This window comes from Microcaecilia unicolor, chromosome 4, assembly GCF_901765095.1.
Source record: "Microcaecilia unicolor chromosome 4, aMicUni1.1, whole genome shotgun sequence".
In the NCBI taxonomy this organism is placed as follows: Eukaryota; Metazoa; Chordata; class Amphibia; order Gymnophiona; family Siphonopidae; genus Microcaecilia; species Microcaecilia unicolor.
The window spans coordinates 153,941,032-153,956,570 of record NC_044034.1 but is presented as its reverse complement, the minus strand read 5'-3'; the positions used below and the strand labels follow the sequence as shown (position 1 = coordinate 153,956,570).

At 46.1% G+C, this 15,539-nt stretch overlaps 1 non-coding gene across 1 annotated transcript; it reads right to left on the bottom strand.

Annotated features, from left to right (window-relative positions):
• Positions 1-1,686: 1,686 nt before the first annotated feature.
• On the bottom strand, positions 1,687-1,759 carry TRNAR-UCU. The gene has a single exon. It is a non-coding gene; the product is annotated as a tRNA-Arg (tRNA).
• Positions 1,760-15,539: the final 13,780 nt, after the last annotated feature.

The following is a 15,539-nucleotide window of genomic DNA, read 5'->3' as shown; positions in this document are numbered from 1 at the left end:
TGCCAGGGAGGTAAAATTTGTTGACAAAATCAAGGACTGATATATGGAGCAACTGGTACTGAAGCCAACAAAAGGAGGAAAAATTCTAGACCTAGTCCTTAGTGGAGCGCATGATCTGGTGCAGGAGGTAATCGTGCTGGGACTGCTTGATAACAGTGATCATAATATGAATAGGTTTGATATCAGCTCTGCAATAAGTACACACAGGAAATCCAATATGTTAGCATTTAACATTCAAAAATAAAATTATGATAAAATTAGAAGAATGGTGGGGAAAAAACTTAGAGAAGTAGCTGCGAAGGTCAAAAATTTGCATTAGGCGTGGGTGCTGTTCAAAAATATATTCTGTTTGTTTTTGAATTTTATCTATGGAAATGGAATTGTTTTTAGTTTATTACAGGTTTTTTTAATGTATGTATTTATGTGCTTCTGATTTGCACATTTATGTTTTACCTATAGACCCCTGATGTAGGCCTTTACGGCCAAAACACGAATCGTGTCGGGTTGTTTTTATTGATTCAAAATAAAAGACCTTGTTTAGGAATACACCAGCTGTGAGAGGACTCTTTGCTATTCAAAAATACCATCCTGGAAGCCCAGGCCAGTTATATTTCATGTATAAAAAAAGGAGAGGAGATCCAAGATGGTCGCATCTGTTTGCAACTAGCTGCAGAGCTCGCTTACCTAACAATGCCAAAAAGACGCGGGAGGGCAGCTGCTCGAAACCCACCCCCCCCCCCAACCTCCCTCCACTATTCCTGGACCGATGGATCGGTTCCTGAGTCTTGTGATAAAGTCCCATCCAGGATAGTTGGATTAAGGCAGTTTCAGTCTGAACTACAAGTCCCAGAAGGCATTGCAGGCAAGGAGCCAGGGGGTGAGATGGAAAACCCGGACTGGACTCCTAGCTGCACTAAGGGAGGACATGGGTGTAAGCTAACAGGAGGTGTAGATTGGCTGCCACTAGGGGGAAAGAGAGATAGGAAACCCTGTATGCAGGAGCTCCTCATTAGTCTAATGCTTACCTCAGCTGGTTTGGGTGTGAGGAAGCTAATGAGTGGATAATGATTGGTTGTGAAGGCAGAAGCCAGGGATTGATTAGGCAGGTGGGAAGGAGTCCCAGGAGAGCAGCAGTGGAGAGCAGCAGGAGAGAGAAGCAGTTGCAGGCTGAAAACCCTTGGGCAGGGAGGTCCCTAAAGTATTTGCAGGCTGAAAACCCTTGGGCAGGGAGGTCCCTAAAGTACTGAAGCAGGCTGAAATTCCTTGGGTGAGAGGAAGTACCAAAATTATTGAATTCACTGTGAAGCTGATGCAGGGCAAAACCCTTGGGCAGAAGGAGTCCCTAAAATATTGAACTCTCCTGAAGGTAAAGAGGATAGAAGGTAGAAAATGCTGCTTGGTGACTGAACTGTGATGAGGAACTGAAAGAACTGTTTGTCTGGGGAATTGAATTCTTGTTTATTGTGCACTGAATAAAGAGCCCAGACTGGAGCCTGTAAGCCTGTATTGAATCCTGGTAGGTGCTATGCTGCTGTTGGAACTGTGTATTAGAAACCTGCATGGAATAAAAGTCCTTAAGATTGAAGTTACTGGTGGACATCTAGTTCTTCATTGTACCGGGAGCCTGGGGCTGGAGGAGATTGTTCTATCCTTGGCTGCACAAGAGAGGTACCTGGTTACAAATGGTACCCCAGATGGGACTTGAACCCACAATCCCAGGCTTAGAAGGCCAGTACCTTATCCATTAGGCCACTGGGGTTGTGGGTTCAAGTCCCATCTGGGGTGCCATTTGTAACCAGGTACCTCTCTTGTGCAGCCAAGCATAGATAAAGAGAAGTGGGGAAGACCAGGAGTGGACCGGGCTGGCTTGAAAGGGGGACCAGTATAAAGATATCGCACTTGGGTCTCTTTCTTTTTTCTGGCTTTACAGGGTGAAGGTGGTGGTGTCCAGGAGGTTCCTGAAGCCCATCGAGGGGGCCAACGCTGATGAAGGTGCATTACTCACCTGCCCAGGTAAAGGGTACCTAGGGGGATGCGAGGGAAGATCCAGTAGCTGAGAAGCACAGTTCTTGTAAAGGATAGAAAGGCTTGTTCTGAGTGAATTCCCCTACGAGTTCCAAGAAGTAGCGCAAGTATAGGGCCAGGGAAACAGACAGTCCGCACTTGGATATTTTTGCTTGTGTTACAGGCTGCATCCCAACAGACGGTCAAGGAGGACGTCGGAGCCATGGGAAGGCGGAGACGGTTCAGACCGGGGAGAGACGTCCGGAGGCCCGGGGAGCCACAGCCCAAGTTGCCAGCAGAAGGAATGGACATGGCAGTGTTGGACACCATGGTCCAGGTTCTGGGACTTGGAGGGGGACTGTGTTCAGGGACTGTTGGTACATTGTTTAAGCCTGAAGGGGTGTCTGGGGAAGACAGGACCCTGAGGAGAAGAGAAGTGATTGAGCCAGAGTGTTACCAATGTGGGGAAATGGGCCATGTTGGAGAGTGGTGTCTGGCAGTATGCAGTTCAGAGGATGAACTGGGAGACTGGGAGGAGGGAAATCCTACAGTCAGTTGGTGGGGGTTAAGTGACATGGCAGGCAAGAGGAAGCCCAAAAGGAGAATGAAAACCTGCTGTTGAAATCCCTAAAAGAAAGCATCTGGCAGATAGAATGGGAGTTACAGGTCCTAGGTAAACCAGGGAAACTCTATAGGCACCCTGAGCAACGTCTGAGGGAGGTCCTGGAACTTAATGAGGGACTGATGTTAACTTTAGTGGGCAATATACAGCAGCAAGAGGAGTCCCATAAGGTAATGGAGAATAGTCTAAGGGAGAATGAGCAAAGATGGGTCCTATTTGAGGCAGCTTGTAAGAAAGAAATGGCTGCTTCAGTGCATGCCTTAGAGGCCAAACTGGCAGAGTCCCTTAAGCAGAAGGAAGGCTGTGAGGCACTGCTAGCCACGGTTAGGGCTGAGCTGCGCACAGAAGGTAGGCTAAGGGAAGAAAAAGAAGCAGAAGTAGTCCATCTTACAGCTACCCTGGAAGGGACCCAAGCCAAAAATGAGACCCAATTAGCAAAGCTGCAGTCCACACATGAGCAGGAGATGAGGGACCTCACAGACCAGTTGCAACAAGATCAGGAGCAGAGGGTATCCCTAGTTAAAGCTGAGTTCCAGAATGCTCGCCAGGAGTGGCATAAAGAGCAAGAGACCCTAAGGGGAAGTATAAGGGAACAGCAAGCCTTGACTCTACTCCAGAGGCAAAGGGAGAATAAGCTTGTCACCTCTGTGAGGGCAGAACTAGAAGAAGCCAAGCAGGAGGTGAAGCAGAAGGAAGTGGAGTTGGTCAAAAGGCAGGAAAGTGTTAAGGAGATGGGTAAACAGCCATAGGAGTGCTGAGGGGGAGTTTAACCCAGGTAAAGGCTTGGCTGGGAGAATTAAAGGGCCAGCAGGAAAGCCCACTGAGGGAAGTGCAGCAGGGATGTACTGAAGTGGTGGCTCAGTTAACTGTGGCATTGCAGCAGACCCAAGCTGAGGCCAGGGGCCTGAGTGAGCTTAATAGAGAGAAGGTAATCCAGATAGAAGACCTGCACAAGGGATACACCCAAAGGATAGAGGGGTTATTGGTGGAGATGCAGGCAGCCCAGGAAAGGGTAGGATACCTTACTCAGAGGAACCTTGAGTTGGAAACTCAAATAAAGGATTTGCAACAGGTTCAAGCTCAGGGGGCAGCTGAGTGGGCTGTTGAGAGGCTGCAGGCCAAGGAAACCACAGAAAGGGCAGAAAGCTGCAGGGTGGCCCTGGAGGAGAGGTGCAGGGTGTTGACCCTAGCGGTAGATGTCCTCTTCCAGGATGGGCAGAGAAGACTAAACGAGCTTCAGGAAGCCCAGGCCTGCATTGTGGACCTCCAGAAAAAGCTTGAGGGAAAGAAGGACCCAGGAGGGGTTAAAGTAAGTAAACTCCTATCCCTGAGTAATGATCAGGATAGGGAGAGTCAGAAGGGCACTGTTAAAACCCCAGAAAGAGGTAGTGTAAAGGTTAAGGAATTTGAGAAACCCCAGAAGGGCAAGCAGGAAAGGGAAGAGGCTGCCCAATGGAGGGAAAGGCTCAGGCCTCAGAAGAAAAGGTTGATCCTAGGGCCCAGACACCACATGCTAGAGTCAGGTGAGGAAAGAGCTCCTAGGCAGGGGACGCCGGCTCAGGGAGGGTGCCAGGGGGAGGCTAGATCACCCAGAGGCTGGGGGGAGCCTTGTACCAAGAGTGGTTATCCTATACCAAAAGGGAGGGATAGGAGACACATAAAAGTCCCAGGGAAAAGGAGACTTAGGACCCTATCCACAACCCACAAATACCAATCAGGGCCTAGTAGGCGAAGAAGTACAGCCCAGGGTTGTAGCCATGAGAGGGGTAGGACTAGGAGTTCCCCTGAGGTGATAAAGGGATTAGGCCTGAGGAAAGTATGCCAGAAGCCCATAGTGGTAAAGGGGGGTGTACCCATGGGTCAGGAAAGTGGGCAAAGAAATTAGACACCGAGGCCTAGGGAGGCATAAAAAGAAAGGACGAAGGGTTCTGTCTAGAATTGCGAATCCCTGGGAAGGTCCCAAAGGGACTCGCAATTTCTTAAGTGGGGGGGTATGTGATAAAGTCACATCCAGGATAGTTGGATTAAGGCAGTTTCAGTCTGAACTACAAGTCCCAGAAGGCATTGCAGGCAAGGAGCCAGGGGGTGAGATGGAAAACCCAGACTGGACTCCTAGCTGCAATAAGGGAGGACATGGGTGTAAGCTAACAGGAGGTGTAGATTGGCTGCCACTAGGGGGAAAGAGAGATAGGAAACCCTGTGTGCAGGAGCTCCTCATTAGTCTAATGCTTACCTCAGCTGGTTTGGGTGTGAGGAAGCTAATGATTGGTTGTGAAGGCAGAAGCCAGGGATTGATTAGGCAGGTGGGAAGGAGTCCCAGGAGAGCAGCAGGAGAGAGAAGCAGTTGCAGGCTGAAAACCCTTGGGCAGGGAGGTCCCTAAAGTATTTGCAGGCTGAAAACCCTTGGGTAGGGAGGTCCCTAAAGTACTGAAGCAGGCTGAAATTCCTTGGGTGAGAGGAAGTACCAAAATTATTGAATTCACTGTGAAGCTGATGCAGGGCAAAACCCTTGGGTAGAAGGAGTCCCTAAAATATTAAACTCTCCTGAAGGTAAAGAGGATAGAAGGTAGAAAATGCTGCTTGGTGACTGAACTGTGATGAGGAACTGAAAGAACTGTTTGTCTGGGGAATTGAATTCTTGTTTATTGTGCACTGAATAAAGAGCCCAGACTGGAGCCTGTAAGCCTGTATTGAATCCTGGTAGGTGCTATGCTGCTGTTGGAACTGTGTATTAGAAACCTGCATGGAATAAAAGTCCTTAAGATTGAAGTTACTGGTGGACATCTAGTTCTTCATTGTACCGGGAGCCTGGGGCTGGAGGAGATTGTTCTATCCTTGGCTGCACAAGAGAGGTACCTGGTTACAGTCTGCAGGGGGCTGGAAATGAAGCCGGGAGCGGTTCCATACGAGACGCTGGTGAAATAGAGGAGCTATCGGCGTCTCTTGGACCAGATACCACTCTGAGCCCCGAAGCTAGAGCTCCACCCCCGCAACCGCCGATAACAAGTTCTCCGCTTCAAGGAGCAGCAGTACTACCGCCAACGGCTGGATTGGTGCCTATGTTGCTGGGGGCTCACTCTCAACTCTCTGAACAGGAGGGAAAGAGGTCTTGTTTACCTCTATAAGTAACTTGTTTGACCAACGAAGCGGCAGGGAATTTGGACACAGACGAAGAGAGGATTGCTGAAAAGAAAATCGTATTTCCCTCGGGACTTATTACCAAACCCTCTGAGGTAACTCTCGATTCATTGTGGGATTTAATGTCCCAATTTGGACAAATGTTTCTTGGTCAAACATCTAATTTGACTCAGAAAATAACTTTGGTAGAACAAAAGATGGAGGAACAAAAAACTGAATATGATAAAATGGCTTCTAGAATAGAAAAAATGTAACAGGCAGTTGCAAAACTGGACAATCTTCAAACCGTGATTATGAAAGAAGTTTCTAATTTAAGGTCTAAATCTGAGAACTTTGAGAACTATTCTAAAAGTCATAATATTCGTTTTATTAATTTTCCTCTGATACCTATGGTGAAACTAGGTGATATGTTGAAAAGATACCTACAAGAAATTTTGTGCATACCAGAAACGAATATACCACCTTTCACTAAAGTATTCTACTTACCACAAAAAACATCTGATTAACAACAAGAACAAAATGTTGATATCTCAGCCTTTTTTGGAGACATCAGATACAGAATTAGCTAAGGTGGCAGCATTAGTTGCTCCTGTTGCATTGCTTCCAGATAGACAGTGGTTATTTCAAATGTTTTTCAAACATAGGGATAAACCATTTTTGGGTTTACGTATCTCTTTGTTTCCAGATTTGGCGAGAGAGACTCAAAAAAAAGGGAACAATTTCTCATAATGAAGTCAGCTGTTTTGCAGGCAGGTGGTTCCTTTTTTTTTTTTGAGGTACCCCTGCAAGTGTATAATTAGATTTGGTAATACTAAATATATATTCATGGGACCATCTCAGCTATCATCTCATCTCGTGTCCAAGAAATATATAGGAAGCTCAAAAGAAGATGTTCCAGCCCTTTCGTAAATGATAAAAAGTTTTATATTGATTGCCTTTTCTCCTCATATTCGAAACCTTGGATCTCCTTTATTAGTGGACTTGAATAATATTTCTCAATCTTATGTTAAAAAAAATGTTAAGTAATTACCTTTGAATGTTACTATCTTTACAAGAGTTAACCCTTGATATTATTTTTGTAAATTATAAATAAATAAAATAAATAAAGGAGAAAGGAAGGGCAAACGACAAGCAGGCATAGTTAGAAAGTGAGGTGAAGGAAGCTATTAGAGCTAAAAGAAAATCTTTCAGAAAATGGAAGAAGGATACAACTGAAAATAATAAGAAACAGCATAAGGAATGGGAAGTCAAATGCAACACGCTGATAAGGAAGGCAAAGAGGGACTTTGAAGAAAAGATTGCACTAGAGGCAAAAACATATAGTAAAAACTTTTTTAGGTATATTAGAAGCAAGAAGCCAGCAAAAGAATCAGTTGGACTGCCAGATGACCAACTGGTACTCAGGGAAGACAAAGGACATATTGGAGAGACTAAGAGGGGCCTAATCGAACGTCGCCGGCCAAATAGATAGCCGGCGATCTATGTTGGCGGCGGCGCTACAGCTGGTCGGAACCGTATTATCAAAAAAGATGGCAGGCCATCTTTTTTTTCAATAATACGGTTTAGCCCGGCCAAATGCCGTGGAGTTCACCGGGTTTGAGATGGCCGGGTTTGTTTTTCAGCGATAATGGAAAGTTATGTCGGCCATCTCAAACCCCGGCCAAATTCAAGGCATTTGGCCGTGGGAGGAGCCAGCATTTTTAGTGCACTGCCCCCCCTGACATGCCAGGACACCAACCAGCCACCCTAGGTGTCACTGCGGTGGACTTCAGAAAAGCTTCCACGTGCATAGCTCCCTTACTTTGGGAGCTGAGCCCCCCAACCCCCCCAAACCCACTACCCACAAATGTACTGCACCCACTAAAATTGTTCCAGGGACCTGCATACAGCCTCTAGGACTTATTGCTGCTGTATAACTTTAGCACACCAGTTCACACCTGAAGACTAATCTCTCTGAAAAAGTCCTTTCTTGAAATAACCACGTTTACTCACAATTAACTGCAGATCAGAGGTTGTGCCCCACTGGCAACGAGTCCCCTGGTACTAAGATTAGCAGTAGGTCAGAGCTGGCACAATGGTGTACAATGCCCTCTTTCAGCACCATTCAAGGTAAGAACTATGTTCTCTAACGTGGGTAACACAGGAAAGGGAACTAAAACTGGCTTACAAAAATGGCCACTACTGCATGGACTACAACAGGAAACAAAACAGGGCACACTCTGACCCAGTTAGCAGGGGGGGAAAGCAACATGGGAGTAGAGCCCACTACCCTACACCCACCACAATGCATTGCTAATGTGACTCTGCAGGGCACCTAACAGAAAAGGTGTCATACTCACCCGAGAGCCACATCACAACCACGGAAAGGCTGTCGGAGGATACAACACATTCTGCTGTCATGGAGGTGGGTACGGCATTTGAGGCTGGCATACAGGCTGGCAAAAAAGGTTTTTAGTTTTATTTTTTTTAGTTTGGAAGGGGATTGGTGACCACTGGGGGAGTATGGGGAGGTCATACCCCATTCCCTCCAGTGGTCATCTGGTCAGTTGGGGCACCTTTTTGAGGCTTGGTCGTGAAAATAAAAGGACCAAGTAAAGCCGGCGAAATACTGCTTAATGCCGCTTTTTTTTTTCCATTATCAGCGAAAGCCAGCCATCTGGTAGCCACGCCCATGCCCGCCCATGTCCCGCCTTCACTAATCTACCGACACGCCCCCTTGAACTTTCGCCGGCGAAGTGACAGGAAAGCGGCTATGCTGTCAAAAATGCCGCTTTCGATTATACCGATTTCGCCGCTTTTAAGAAATCGCCAGCCATCTCCCGATTTGTGTCGGAAGATGGCCGGCGACCACTTTCGATTATAAGCTGGTAAATGAATTCTTTGCTTCAGTCTTCACCAAGGAAGATTTGGGAGAGATACTGGTGCCAGAAATGGTATTCAAAGATGATGACTCAAAGTAACTGAATGAAATCTCTATAAACCTGGAAGATGTAATGGCGCAATTTGACAACCTGAATAGTAGCAAATCACTGTGACGGATGGTATTCATTTGACAAAGTACCTCATGAAAGAGTCCAGAGAATATTGGAGAGTCATAGGATAGGAGGTACTGTTTTATTGTACATTTAAAACTGGATAAAAGATAGAAAACAGAAAGTAGGGTTAAATGGTCAGTATTTTCAATGGAGAATGGTAGATAATGGGGTTCTGAAGGGGTGTGTGCTGGAACCGCTGCTTTTTAACATATTTATAAATGATCTAGAGATAGGAGTAACTAGTGAGGTATTTAAATTTGCTGACGACACAAAGATATTCAAAGTTATTAAATCACAAGAGAATTGTAAAAAATTACAAGAGGATCATACGAGACTACACATCTAAATGGTAGATGATGTTTAGTGTGAGCAACAGCAAAGTGATACATGTGGGAAAGAGGAACTCAAACTATAGTTACATGATGCAAGGTTCCACATTAGGAGTCACCAATCAGGAAAGGGATCTAGATGTCATTGTTGATGATATGTTGAAATCCTCTGCTCATTGTGCTGCAGCAGCTAAGAATGCAAATAGAATGTTAGGAAAGGAATGGAAAACAAAAATGAGGGCATTATAATGCCTTTGTATTGCTCCATGGTGCGACCACACCTTGAATACTGTGTGCAATTCTGGTCACTGCATCTCAAAAAAGATGTGGAGAGGCATAATCAAACGGGGCCCCCCGCCCAAGTTTTCCTGAGGGCATCCTCGCAGGACTTCTCCACGAAGCGGCAGGGAAACCCATATTATTGAAACAAGATGGGTGGCCATCTTTCGTTTCGATAATACGGTCGGGGACGCCCAAATCTCAACATTTAGATCGACCTTAGAGATGGTCGTCCTCGATTTTCGGCGATAATGGAAACCGAGGACGCCCATCTCAGAAACGATCAAATCCAAGCCATTTGGTTGTGGGAGGAGCCAGCATTCGTAGTGCACTGGTCCCCCTCACATGCCAAGACGCCAACCGGGCACCCTAGGGGGCATTGCAGTGGACTTCAGGAAAAGTTCCCAGGTGCATAGCTCCCTTACCTTGTGTGCTGAGCCCCCCAACACCCCCCCCAACACCCCCGCCAAACCCCACTCCCCACAACTGTACACCACTACCATAGCCCTTAGGGATAAAGGGGGCACCTAGATGTGGGTACAGTGGATTTGTGGTGGGTTTTGGAGGGCTCACATTTACCACCACAAGTTTAACAGGTGGGGGGGATGGGCCTGGGTCTGCCTGCCTGAAGTGTGCTGCAGTACTCACTAAAACTGCTCCAGGGACCTGCATACTGCTGTCATGGAGCTGGGTATGATATTTGAGGCTGGCATAGAGGCTGGAAAAAATAGTTAAAACATTTTTTGGGGGTGGGAGGGAGTTAGTGACCACTTGGGAAGTAGGGGGAGGTCATCCCTGATTCCCTCCAGTGGTCATCTGGTCATTTAGGGCACATTTTTGTGGCTTGGTCGTAAAAAAAAAAAAAAGGACCAAGTAAAGTTGGCCAAGTGTTCGTCAGGGACGCCCTTCTTTTTTCCATTATCGGCCGAGGACGCCCATGTGTTAAGCACACCCCAGTCCCGCCTTCTCTATGCTTCCGACATGCCCCCATGAACTTTGGTCATCCCCGCGATGGAAAGCAGTTGAGGACGCCCAAAATCGGCTTTCGATTATGCCGATTTGGGCGACCCTGGGAGAAGAACGCCCATATCCCGATTTCTGTCGAAAGATGGGCGCCCTTCTCTTTCGAAAATAAGCCTGATAGTGGAATTAGAAAAGGTACAGAGAAGGGCAAAGAAAATGATAAAGGGGATGGGACGACTTACCTATGAAGAATGGCTAAAGTGGCTAGGGCTCTTCAGCTAGGAGAAAAAACGCTTGAGGAGTGATATTATAGAGGTCTATAAAATAATGAGTGGAGTAGAACAGGTAGACATGAATCGCTTGTTTACTCTTTCCAAAAATACTAGGACTTGGGGACACGCAATGAAGCTACAAAGTGGTAAATTTAAAACAAATTGGAGAAAATATTTCTTCATTCAGTGTGTAGTTAAACTCTGGAATTTGTTGTTAGAGAATGTGGTACAAGCAGTTAGTATAGCGAGGTTTAAAAAAAGTTTGGATAACATACTAAAAGAAAAATCAATAAGCCATTATTATGATGAACTTGGGAAAAATGCACTGCTTATTTCTATGATAAGCAGCATAAAACGTATTGTACTGTTTTGGGATTTTGTCAAGTACTTGTAACTTGGATTGACTATTGTTGGAAACAGGATTCTGGGTTTGATTGACCTTCGGTCTGTCCCAGTATGGCAACACTTAAGTACTTATATTATATAGAAGGATATACTTTATTTCACTGGCGTAGCTATGTGGGGCCACGGGGTCCTGGCCCCCCCCCAAATTTCCTCTGGGACCCTGGTTTTGCTGGCGGGGGTCCCCAATCCCCGCCAGCTAAAGCCTTGTCCAGCGCCGCAGAGTTGCCTGCCCTGTATGCGCCTTTTAGTGAAATTCAATTTCACTTAAAGGAGCGTGCAGGACATGAAGAGGAAGAGAGAGCAGGGCAGGCAATGCAGTGGCACCAGAAACCAGTGCTGGAGAAGGCTTCCGCTGTCGGGGGGGGGGGGGGGTTGGGGACCCACACCAGCCAAGGTACATTGCTGCTGCAGCAGTGAGTGGGGAGCGCTGAGGTGGCGGTAGGAGCAGCAGCTGGGTGCTAGACTAAAATGTGCCCCCCCCCCCCACCTAGGGCGCTGGCCCCCTCCCACCGCGAGGTCTGGCTACACCCCTGTTTTATTTGGTGATTTGTCAGATGCTCTTATTTATGTTCCTGCCCACAGGTTTGCACTCTCCCATGAAAGATGAAGGCCTTTCTCCAAGTCTGCAGTCTGAGTCTCCTGATCATTAAACCATGAGAGCACGGACTGGCAACAACACAAACAACTGAATTCTGCTACCACACAAGAGATCAACCAAATTTACTGTTGGACGTGGTCACATATTTATCCACATACAGAGGGAGTAGCTTTATATATAATGCCCTTGTCATAGACTAAGGGCCAGATGCACTAAACTTAACGAGCCATTAACGAGCAAGTAGTAAACCCTGGCATGCACTAAAGGCCATTTTCCAATCAGGGTAGCAGCTAACGAAAACAGAATGCAAATGATCCAAAGGAGCTGCACTACCGTTGCAAGGCTATTATAATGAGATGCACTAACGTTTACCGATTCCCCTTACCATGGAAAACCTAACGTGAAGTCTGCACCTCTCGTTAGGCTGGGACTGCTGTGAACCGACCCATGGAGATCAGTGGGAATGCGCCTAACACCCATGTAAAAAAAAAAATAACAAGCTGTGTGTCCCAAGTGTTCGTCAGGGACGTCCTGTTAAAGTGCCTAACATGGATGTCCTTCAAGGACGTCCCTGACATGCACTTGGCTTTTTTTTTCCGTTCCAACGACTACGCCCCCCCCCCCGAGGTCGCCGCCACTCCCCCCCTCCTCCCTGCATTGAAATGATAGCTTCCCGCAGCCCCAGCTTCCCCGCCATCCTCCGCACCCCCATGGCCCCGCCCACGCCGCCCTCCCCGAAGTCGTCGCTGCAGCTGCTCCCCCCTCCACCTGCCCCCTCCGTCTGCCACCAGGCCGGGCCCTCACAGCGCCATGGGGGTGCGGAGGATGGCGGGGAGGCCGGGGCTGCGGGAAGCTGTCATTTCAATACAGGGGGGAGGGGGGAGCGGCGGCGACCTCAGTGGGGGGGGAGGGTGAAGGACGTCCATAAAGGACATCCATATGCACAGCTTGTTTTTTTATATATAGTGAAGGACATCCATAAAGGACGGCATGCGCAGAGCAGCCAGCATAACGCTTGGCTGCTCTGCGCATGCTCAACCGGCCGACTATTTAACCATGGAATAGAGAATGCAAGTGAGCTACAACGAGCAGCTCATTTGCATTCCTATTCCTTGATGCATGCCCGTTCCTTACCGATTCGCTAAGGGAAGGGCTTTAACGATTTTTTAGTGCATCTTGGCCTAAGTTAAAAACTGGCACTGTGTTTCTGTCCACACACACCAAGAGCTATCACTCATACTAACAGTACTCCAGCAATGGGTAGTCATAGGCTTAGTTATCCTGCTTGTATTGTATCTGCTTTTTAAGTGCATGGTATGCACTATAGGCCCAACGGCCCTACCTAGCCAACTAGCCACATCAATTGCACAGAAGAGTCTTCTGGCTACACCAGGCGGAATATCTAATTAGGGAAAATCTAGAAGCATTTTCAGTGACAGCAGTCACTTAAGCCCTTGCGCTGTGACTGGGCCAGTGGGAACAGGTGAACCTGCTGCACCCACTCCTGGAACCAAGGAGTAAAAGAGAAGCTGGGCTCAATGGTGTTTTTCCAGCAGGGCAACCAGAGCCTCTTGTCAAATAGGTTAGATCCTGGAACAGCCCCAGAGGCTGCAAAAACTACAAACTGATTATAGTTACGGGTCTCCTGGGGCTTATCACATATTCAACCAAGACCAAGCCACCTAATGCACTGCTTTGGAGCCTCAAAAACCCTTAGAGGCATATTTTCAAAGCACTTTGGGAGGCTAAGTTCCATAGGTTTCTATGGAACTTTGGGAGGCTAAGTGCTTTGAAAATGAGCCTCATTATGTCTCTCAGCATAGCTACAAGAACTGTAAGTGATAATCTTCTTTGAAACATACTTATGCTGTCTGCTACCTTTTATATAGGAGAGCTAAGCAGCAGATATAAATACACTATCATGAGGAGAAAGGATTGAAAGGGAGATGGGCTTTGTAAATACTAAATATGAAAGTGCAAAACCCCTAAGAGAGAAACTGCACTGGCTCCCACTTAAGGAACGCATTGCGTTCAAGATATGTACGATAGTACACAAAATCATTCACGCAGATGCCCCGATCTACATGCTGAACCTAGTGGACCTACCTCCCAGAAACGCCACAAGAACATCCCGCAAATTTCTCAATTTGCACTTCCCCAGCTGTAAAGGACTAAAATACAAGCTGATGCATGCCACTACCTTCTCTTACACGAGCACGCAGATATGGAATGCTCTACCCACAGACCTGAAATCAATTGTCGAATCAAATAACTTTCGCAAATCTCTGAAGACATACTTCTTTAACAAGGCCTACAACGAGAACCAATAGCTTCACTGATCCACTTTCCCAACCCAACCAGCTATGAAAATCCACTTCTACAATCACCCGCCCAATCACTTCCTCTTTCTTCCCTATTTAATCTCTGCACACTACTAACTGTATCTGATATTCTGGAATGACAATGTCATAACAAAACAATGTAAGCCACATTGAGCCTGCAAATAGGTGGGATAATGTGGGATACAAATATAATAAATAATAATAATTACTGTCTCTGCCATACTTGTTGTTTCTGCTAGTTTATTACCCCAGTTGATTACCTAAAGTGACTTTCAAATCAACTAGTGGGTTCAGAGTACCAATCATGGAGTGGTCTGCCTTACTGACCAGTTGAAGAGTGCAGCAGATGTGAAATAACTGCTAAAGGCCTCCCAGCAGTTGCCAGTCCCAGCCTTAGTCCTGAACCAATAAATGTCAGCAACCCATGTTACATAAGTTATCCAAATTTGCATTCACATATTGTTGGCAGTCAGTGCCATACTTGGATATTCAATGTTCCTATCCAGATATTGGCCAGTGCTGATTATTCAGGTATTACTTCAAACACTGTGTCTGGTGTTTAAATATGGCTCTATATCTTCAGTGACCCCAAATTCTATTAATTTATTTATTTATTTGTTGCATTTGTATCCCACATTTTCCCACCTATTTGCAGACTCAATGTGGCTTACAATAATACATCCTGACAATCGCCAATCAAGAGTAGATAAAACAATTGGTTACATAAAGAACAAGTGTAACATAATGGGTATAATCAATTCAATAAATCAGAAAACAGACAGATTAAACAATTCGATAAATCAAAAAACAGACAGATTCTCTAGTAAGTAATGATGTGTTGGACTTCCTGTTAGGCTAAGGTTAGTGGGCGGCAGTGACCATCAAACGGTTTGGTTCGATATGATGACTGAAGTGGAGGGCAGCCAGTCAAAGTCTTAGATTTCAAGCGTGCTGATTTTAGTAAAATGGGGGAATACCTGAGGAAGGAGCCGTTGGGCTGGGAGAACGAACAAGAAGTGGAAGGACAGTGGTCCAGGCTGAAAGAAGCTATAAATAGAGCCACAAGCATTTATGTAAGGAGAGTAAATAAAAGCAAGAGAAAAAGGAAACCAATATGGTTCTCCAAGCAAGTGGCCGAGAAAATAAAGGCTAAAGAGTTGGCGTTCCTGAAATACACAAAAACTCAAGAAGCCGAACACAGAGAGGAATACCAGAGGAAACTGAAAGAAGCCAAGCGAGAGATATGTCTGGCTGAAGCGCAAGCGGAAGAAAAAATGGCTAGAAATGTAAGGAGGGGTGACAAAAATTTCTTCAGGTATATTAGTGAAAGGAGGAAGACAAAAAAGGGAATTGTGAGACTGAAAGATGCTGCAAACTGCTATGTAGATAATGATAAAGAAAAAGCAAATTTGCTAAATAGATACTTTTGTTCTGTTTTCATAGAAGAAAATCCTGGAGAAGGACCACGATGGACTGGCAAAAGTGCAAATGAAAATGGAGTAGATAAAGCACTGTTCACGGAAGAGAATGTGTATAAACAACTTGAAAAGCT